The sequence below is a fragment of the Cavia porcellus genome, unplaced genomic scaffold (assembly GCF_034190915.1).
Source record: "Cavia porcellus strain 051 isolate PalLab524CR breed Dunkin Hartley unplaced genomic scaffold, mCavPor4.1 scaffold_27, whole genome shotgun sequence".
NCBI lineage: Eukaryota > Metazoa > Chordata > Mammalia > Rodentia > Caviidae > Cavia > Cavia porcellus.
The window spans coordinates 4,439,294-4,448,954 of NW_026947510.1; the positions used below are offsets into that span (position 1 = coordinate 4,439,294).

The following is a 9,661-nucleotide window of genomic DNA, read 5'->3' on the forward strand; positions in this document are numbered from 1 at the left end:
GCTGGGAATTTCATTCCCTATATCAATAGGATCAGGGCTGAGTGCTGATTCTGGTGTTTTCAACTCCACAGAAGGTTAGGCTGATCCCGGCCTCTGGCTGTGGAGCTGACTGAACTGTTCAGCCCAGGACACACTGGATGTGTCTCACCAGGCTGACTTCGGCTCCCTGACCCTGGACACCTCCTGCACTTGTCCCTCACCCAGCCACTGTGGGATTTCAACACTACGAGGACTGAGATGAAGCCAACCTGCAGCTGCTCAGAGTCTCAGATCAGTTGAGCTGTCCCTAAAATGGCTTCTAAAAGGTAGTTGATGGCAGCCCACTGAGGTACTGTAAGTGTGGAGAGCAGTAGCTTATATGCTCCAGCCAGCTGCTGAGATCCTTTGGATTGAGGGAAGGGATGGTCATGCCAGTGTAAACCAGCAGCCGTTATTGAAATAAAGAACAAAGAAACATATTGCGCATACTTAGGTTATGTAATTTGTTTGCTGCTTGTCCTTACAGGACCTCCTGTTTTTACCTTGGTGGGGGAATGTTTGAAGGTCTGCACCTTCTACCAAAACGCCATCAACCAGATGTGTGCAGGACAAAATGGAGTCAGTGTGGCTTCTTTACAGGTGGCCATTGCTCCCTTCTGCTGCTGAGGTCTCGCAATCCTTCTATAGGCACTGTGGATTAGTCCCTTCCTTGTAGCTTTTCCATTAGTTCTTAGTTCTGTAGTTAAGAACTACAGTACTTAGAGTGCATTGCAGTTGTTTGTATATCTCTCTCTGCTGCAAGACTGTCTTTTTCTTGAGATGCAAAGTTTTATATGTTCTTGTCTTCTGTTTCTTTTTGGCTGTCCTGGGAATTGGACCCAGGGGCACTGTATCACTGAGGTACAACCCTAGCTATCATCATCATCATCATTTACTTTGAGATGGGGTCTCACTAATTTGCCCATGCTGGCCTTCAACTTGTGATTCTCCCACCCAAGTCTCCAAGTTGCTGGGGTTACAGGACTGCATTACCATTCTTGGCTACATGTTTATCTTTGAATCTCTGCCTACTGTATAATTCCCTACTGTTAATGCCCACCAGCATGTTTTCTTTTTTTTTTTTTGAGTAATGAAAGGAGTGAATGAATTCACAAGGTATGAGCCCTGAAAGCAGGTTCTGGATGTGGAACGGATAAATCAGCAAGCAAGATACCTTTAATATGAACTCACCTCAAACACTAAATCAATCTGTAGGCAAGAGGACTGAGCATCAAATTTTTTGGGGTGGGGCGTAATTTGTTGGTAGAATGCAAGGCTGTGGGTTTGATCCCCAGAACTCAGAAGAAACAAAAAGAAAAGAAAAAGCAAGGTATGGTGTGCACACCTGTAATCTCAGTGCTCTGCAAGGCAGAGCCAAGAAGATTCTAAGTCTGAACCTAGCCTGGACAATTTAGCAATACCCTGTCTCAAGAAAATAAAAAATAAAAAAGGCTAGGGATGTATCTCAGTGTGAAGACACTGGCTTCAATTCTTTGTGCCAATAAAATAAAATAATAATGCAAGTTCTAAAGATAGTGTATAGCCAAGCTTGAGGTAGACAAGATTTCATTTAGGTGCTTTGGAAATGAGATTTATAGATAATTGGTCTTGACTGCTGTTAACAAATACATTTTGTGTTTTGGTGGGCCAGGCATGGTGGTGCACATCTGTAATTTCTGCACTTGGGTAGTTGAGGCAAGAGAATTGTTGCAAGTTCCAGGCCAATCTGGGCTACAAATTCAGCTCACGGTCAGCTTGAACTCATAGTGTAGAGAGTGTCTCAAAAAAAAAAATTCCATGGAAGCATACATAATGCTCTCCTGAATCCTTAAACAAAAAGTGCTGAGCACAGTTGGGTAACGGCCTTGAGAATTCAGTGCTGGTGCCATGACCGCCCTCCCTCCCTACCTCTTACACCTCCCACCACCTTCCAAGAGGGCCACAGGTTTTTGGACAGACATATACCCAGCAGTATTGCATGGTATGTGAAATGACAATCAGTGCATGTTTCCAGCAGAATTATTTCTCCTTAACATAACATCAACTGATGAGTGGAAAGGTAATATTTCATTTATTATTCAAAGGACTTCTAGAAAGTCTCAAAAAAGTCTATGGATTTATCACTGCCTTTGAAATCATGTTGCCATGATCCAAATCCTAAAAATGCTATGCTTTCTCCGTCCTTCCCTGAAATCACACTTAAATTCAGTATCACCAGTGCTGGTTTACATTCAATTCAAGGCAGCAAGGCTAAAAATAGCCTTAATGACACACACAATGCATTTTCCTAGGGAAAGACTATGGGCTTATAAGTGTCTCAGCCCAACAGGCAATTCTGAGCTGATGCCGGAAATGGGTACCTTTTCCTATCAGGCACACAGCCAACTGACGTAATTTGCCTTAAATAGCTAAAGTGGGGAAGGGGACTGCTGTTACAGTTGTTCTGACTTCTTAAAAATGCTTATCTTTTTCTGGCTGTGGCATATCAATTAAGAGCTGCCATCTAAAGTTAAAAGTGATTTGCAGAGCTTTCACTTGGGCTTTCATGTGTGAAGCCAGGGTCAGGTGTAACTGGAAAACGCACTGGACAAGGAGCTGGGAGCCCCGGGCACAGCTCCTTGCTGAACTGCTGCTGTGACCTCAAGCAAGGCACAAAATTACTAAGCTTCAGTGTTTCATTTTTCAAATGAAAGGGCTGGATTTTCTTGCCAAAGATTTTTGTAGTTCCAATAGTCAAGAAGATGAAACGATGTTTCAAGATATTTCATTGAAATTGCTCACATAGAGAAAGGGCCTTCTGGGAAGATATAGTTATATTTTTAGATAAGAAGCGCTCATGGTGGGGTAGGGGATTATTGCAAATGTGAACATGAATGCAACCTGTGAGATGACCAGTTAGAATGGAAGGGCACTCTGTGGATTCCTTATCTAACATACAAGGAAGCCAGAAGCCTGAGAGGAAAGGCATCTCTGGGACTGCAGACTCTGGTTCCATGGTCATCTCGCTCTTGGCAGCAAGCCCAATGCTTCCTTGGGTTCATAAAACCAGATGCCATTAGTCAGTGTGAGTTTTTAGGCTGTGCAGAGGTGAGGAATTGTTTTTCTGGAATACCTCCTTCATGTATCTTACAATGGCTTATAGGACAGAAGGCTGGAGTGGATCATCTTGTAGCTATGAAACACAATGTAGTAGTACTGTGGTTAGTCAGCTTTTTCTTGTTTTGACAAAATACCTGACATAAACAACTCAAAGATTTATCTTGGTTCCTGGTCCCAGAGGTCTCAGTCCACATCACATGGCTCCATTGCTTCTAGGGATGCAGGGAGGCAGAAGCACCTTGGCAGAAGGACATTGAAGAGGAAAGCTGCTCACACCATGGCAGCTCAGAAGAGAGAGATGGAAAAGCCAGAGGAGAGGCAGGAACCAGATACCATGCCACTGTCATGCCTGTAGTGTCCGCTCCCTTCAAGTCATCCTCATCTCCCGTTTCCACCACTTCCCAGCATTGCCATTAAATTATGATCTCATCAATAGATTAATGCAATGAGTAGGTTAGAGATCACCTGGTCAGTTACTTCTCAAAGCCCCACTTCTGGGTGAATTTTTGGGGGGACATCTGAGATCTAAACTGTGACAAGTATCCAACTTGTCTTGAAAAATCAAACTGAGGATTGGCTTCATTAGCTCAGAGCTAGAAGAAAAACTCTTGTTAACTCTTACTGTCCTAATACGTTAGCTACTTTGGCACCAGATTTTGATTTGCTGCACACTAAACAATTCTATAGTTTCCTATAGGTAACAGGACTGTGTCCTACAATTTAATTCAAGTCTGATGCTACCTACCTAGAGATAATACAGACTTTCCAGTTGAAAAGCTCAGGATCAAAAGACTGACTCTGCTTCAGACACCAGTGCTGTCTGGTGGGTTTCTAGGTTTCCCACAAATTCTGTCTGACTTGACTGTAAATCAGAGGTTCCTACAACTCCTTCCTCAGACCTGATAATTTGTAGGATGGCTCAAAGAACACAGTTTACTGCCTAGGTCACCAGTTTTTGTAAAGGGTAACCACTCCAGAACACCACGTGGAAGAATGTGACACTTCCTTCTTCTCCCTCTTGGGGGCACCACCTCAAGGTGTTCAACTCTTGGAAGATCTCTGAACTTTACTTTTTGGGATTTTTAAAGAGGTGATCTTACTGCCATGACTGGTTTAATCATTGGCCACAGGTGATTAAATCAATGTGATGGTTAACCCTGATTGTTAGTTTGAAAGTTTTCACCCACCACTCTCTGCTCTCACTGATCCTTGCAAAACACTTTGTTACTCTGCTCTCAAAACAAAACATTGTGAAAAAACTGGTAATAGAAACACATTAAAACTTGAATAACTTTTCATCACTAGAACTCTGAACTTACCTAAGATCACAGCAGCTAGAGCAGCGATGAAAGCAGATTACTGAATTAACACAACATACAGTGTATCTATCCATGTATGTCAGTATGTACTTTGCAAAGGCTTTCCTTGAATTTGTTTAGAATGCACCTTTGGAAATTCTTTGCAGTGTATGAAAGAATAATGCTCTTGATTCCTTTTACTTCTTCCATTCACATCCTTGTGATAGACTGAAAACTCTGCTTGGAACCATCCATGGTGACAAAGTGAAAGAATTCAATGTTTACCTCTATGTATCTAAATAAATATCTATCTAGAGATATCAGTATATAGGTAGAGCTATAAATACATATGTATGCCCTTAGCCGCAGTGCCATAATTCATGATAGGCATGGAAAAGGAGTAAAATAGAAATGTCTTCTCTCAGAGAAATAAAAGTCTACTGGCAGACCCGAGGACTAAGAAAGAAAAATTAATAAATGATTAAGATTATGTTGACTGTGAATAGAACATTCATACTTGGGCCCCTGACTTCTTAAACATATCCAGGTAAACAAAAGGACCCTAGTCATGGCAGGCTGTGAGAAGGCAATCAGTGACTTGCCTTTCTAGAACAACATCCTAGTTAAAATCAATTTTAGAACTCTCTGGCCTGAATACCAACATATAAGAAGAATTCAAGTGCTAGTGAGGGGACAGAATCTTCATCAGTTAAAGCGGAATTAGTTTCAGACAAGTAAATCATCCTGCTTGCTTCTGTGGTCTTGTGTTTTTGAGCACGAGTGGGCCACAGACAATGGTGACTTCCGCATGTACCCTGTGCTGTCCTCACTTTAACACCTAACCATTAAATTTGTTTGATCTATAAGATGAATCTCCTTGAAGCTGACCTATATTCACTTCTAATCTCAGGGAGCAAGTTGCCCATCCTATATTAACTATCTAAGAAATTGACTGAGGGCCATGTAAAAACAATTCTGAACTGTAAGTTACTCAAATCCTTACCTCTGAACACACTTGTACTTCTAACCTATATTACTTTTTTTCAAGCACAGTCATCTCACCATCTTATAAAAGTTGTGATTTTTATCAATCTGATTGTCTTGAAGTATGTTAAAATCTATCATAAGCTTTTTACAAAAAGTCTTGAAAAGTGAGTCACTTCCTAATGAACTACTGTGAAGCTTGGACCATGTCAAATTGTCAGAAGTTTCAGACGTCTCTGCCAAATTTCATGTCCCAACTGTGCCGCATTAACTTTTGAGAACAGGCTTCTTCCTGTACTGTACAGATTTTTATCCCTTTTTACATCTCTTCTACCATACCATCAATGCTTTTCAGCCCTGAAATTCTTTTTTGCACTGCCAAGCCCTTAGTGATACCGGTTCACTTTCTGGTTGACACCTGTTAATTTTGACACCTGTTCACTTTCTGGTTAAGCAATCAGCGCTCAAAACGATTACATGTGGTAACACACACTTAAAAGCTGCCCAAGACAGTCTGATAACAGAAAAGGGTAAAGTGGGACACATAAGCATGGGCAAGTAAAAACAAAGGTAGCTCATGACCCCTTGACCCTCTCCCTCTTTTATGAGGTAAGGGGGCAGGTCCTGGCCTTAAGTGTGCCTCTGCAGTGTTTCCCAGCATAGGAGTTGTTTGATGTGATTTTGGATGAGAAGCAGCTTGAGGACGCTTGTGAGCACCTGGCCAACTAACTGGAGGCCTACTGGAAGGCCACCCACCCTCCCAGCAGCATCCTCCCCAGTCCTTTCCTTAGCCATTTCAACTCTGCCCATCAGTGCCACCCTACTCTCTAATTCACAGGTAAGGGCAGTTCTTTCTTAATCTTCACAGAGAAGCTACAGGTGACACCACTGCGTTCCAAGCCCAGACAGCCAGCTTGGTGCATGCTCCAGTATCTTAACAGTATTGAAAGTATGGCTCACATCATGAGTCACTTAGTTAAAAATGTTCACAGTGTGTTGTACATCTAAGAAAGCACAATAAATACAACATATTATGGACCTTTTTTTTTCCCCCCAGGGATCAAACTCACAACTTGCAGTTGTCAAGCAGGCACTTATGCCACTGAGCTAAATCCCTAGCCCGATACTACAGACTTTTAAAACTAACTGTGTGGTCCTTGAGACAGTAAACTGTCTGCATTCAAGGCCTGGATCCACCTGAAACTCCATGTACAATTCAGGTGAACTTACTTCTTGGCTTGCTGGCCTTAAGAACAGTAAGGATACCCTAGCAATAATTAAAATCTGTTGTGACTGTCATATCTTTTGTCTTTTTTTTCCTTTAGATCACCTTATCTCCTAGGTTACTGAATTAAACAGTGTATGTAAAGGTCCTGGAGGAGTGATGTTCCATGTCAAGTGTCACACATGCATTTTATTTTAATTGTGGTTTTTGTTAATCTATGTTCAAGCAGAGGTAGGAAAGTTTATGTTCACGTATAGAAAAATCTCTTGCATGTGTATTTCAACAAAAGAATATGTAATAGAGCAGTAACCCTTCTTCACTTATTCTTAATAATAAAATAAACTGATTACTATGTGTACTGTTTCAGGCACTTAATAAAGCCCAATATAACACAATACAAACCATACTGATGCCACTGGATATTAAAGGAATTAAGCAACTGAGCTACACTAGACTTCATTTCAGCATTTTAGATCCTTTCAAAGGACTACACTTGAATGTCTTTGCACGATGACCACTTAGTTCTTTATACTCTGACCTTGGTTAAGCCCAGTTATGTTCCTTTTGTTACCAGGGTTCTCCAGGTGATCAGGTGACTGATTGCTCCACTCCTGATTGGTCAGCTTTCCCACCTGAAGAAGAATCTTGCTTGGAACCTGTCAAAAAATCCTACCTCCATTCCTCCTCCTCAGCCCCACATCACAAGCATCGCAGCAGTATGAGTCAAGGCCTCTCCAGGCAAGAGACATTGGACTCTGAAACTCAGGAGAGTGGAGACTCTGCCTACATGCAGCCAAAAGATTATTCCCGTGAACACATGGACCACTATGCCCCACATTGTGATCACAACCACCGAGATGAGACCCATGGGAGCAGTGACCACAGACACAGAGAATCTCGACACCGCTCCAGGGACATAGATCGAGAGCAGGACCACAATGAGTGCAACTAACTGCAGAGCCATCATAAATCCAAATAGGGATGTTTACGTCCGCCAATGACCTTCGCCTTTTTGTGCTTTTTCCTGAGTCCTGTATAATAGCACAAACAAAACTTTTCAAGTCTACCCTCAGTCATGTGACCCGTCTTGTATATTTTGTATTGCTGTTGCTTCAATAGCAATGGCATGAAATTAAGAGCATTAATTTCCATTTTGATTTTCCTAAGTGCTATACACATTTGCCTGGTGCAACTGCAGTCCTCTGGTTTTACACTAGACCCTTCAGAAACTGGTTTGGGTAGCTATTACTTGGGAAAAACCTGCCATCCCAACAATGTTAGTGTTTCAAGAAATATAGGTGTATCCAGCAATCGAGAAGTAACACAGATCAAAAGTGGAAATTGTTTCTCCAGATTTTTAATACTGAGATACCTGATGAGCATATTCATTTATTTATTCATGGACCACTGTTTCTTGCTTGTACCTCTGGCTGACTAAACTAGGAACAGATTCAGTCTTGCCTTACATAAATGGGATCATAAAGTTAGAATCTATTTTCTATGTCCTCATACGTGTACTGTACAGTTTGTAAATGTTATTTCTGCAAACCTATTTCAATATATCTTTGATCACACTATTTTAGTCTTAATGCCAAGTCAGCAGATTTACTTTATGAATTACAGGGACTAGAGATGCCCACATTCAGGAAATTTGCAATAACATTGCCTAGACATTCTTTCTGCTCCACTAGAAAGCCTGTACATATTGTAAATATGTGTGACTGCTTGATTTGAAAAGTTTCCATTTCTGAACATTGTACCATCCTTGTGTTTATAATTCTAACCATACATTATGTTAATATAACCAAACTCCTCAGATTGTTCTATTCCATGCATTTCACACTGATTGTGAGAAATGTGTTCTTAGTAGCTAGTGCCTGATAGTCACAGCACTGGCCCCACTGTATGCACATGCATGTGTGTCTGTGCATAAGTGTGTAAGTGGAATGCTGAAGATTAATGAAGAACTAAGAGACTGAAATCTAGAATTCCGCCCTCCTGGCTTTGGACGTAATTGTGCTGTGTGCTGTTTTGCCAACTTGTTGAGCAGTCAGAGAATGCAAGGGAGCCTTCTGCCACAGGTAACGAGGAAAGTTTATCTGCTGTCTCCTTGTTATTGTGTAACTACAGGTGATTTGTACCATGAGGGTCTCACTGGAAAGGTACAATCTTTGTGTTCAAGTATTTGTTTTAGTAAGAGACGTTTACATGCTTATGGAATTGTTTCCTAACTCCTCCCAGCCCCTTCTCTAACCTTGCCTACTGTTCCTGCTGCGCACCCCCCAGTTACCTGCTGTTCCTCCACATCACCAGCTTGACCAGCTTCCCTGTCTGTAAGAACACAGAAGTGCTTCTTCTAACCAACATTTCTGCTCTTCAGGCGGTACCAGGACAAAATGGGGAGACTTAGAGTGAGTCAAATAATATTTTCCAACATCACGCATCTACTCTGAAGGGAAACCTAGACACCATCTCCATTCCTCAACTAACTGCTTATGGTGTCACCATGTCTTGCTTACTCTGACCGCCCCAGGTTCTTGTCCAATATTCTTGGACTTTTAAAAGTTTCACATTTTTAATGATTTTTCCACACTGAGGACAGTAAAATTTAAAAAGCAAGTTATACATAGTGTTTTACAAGCTAATATATGAAAAATTTCTCTTAGAACCAGTTATCTCACTACTGTCTATACGACTACAGAGTATAAAAACAGTCATTAATTTCTGGCAAAATTTTACCTCATCAGAAAACTGTAACCACATTTCAACTAAAATTGCTTTTATATAACATTTTGCGTAAACTCTCACCATAAGATGTTGATCATCAGTCCAACCCTTCTCCTCATGTGTTATTTCCCATCTAAATACAACCAGTATTGATCCTCCTTGCTGCTACCATTAACCCCTTTCAAAGGGCCATGCTAAGAGCCAGGGATACAGCTCAGGGGCACAGCGGCTGCCCGGTAGTGCAAGGTCCTGAGTGTGAGTCCCCGTACCAAAAAACAGAACAAAGCAAAGCAGCCACAGACAGTGCTAA

General features: G+C 41.5%; 1 pseudogene; it reads left to right on the forward strand.

Moving 5' to 3' along the window:
- The first annotated feature begins 4,983 nt into the window (after window positions 1–4,983).
- LOC134473439 (voltage-dependent L-type calcium channel subunit beta-2-like) lies at window positions 4,984–7,603 on the forward strand (annotated as a pseudogene).
- Window positions 7,604–9,661: the final 2,058 nt, after the last annotated feature.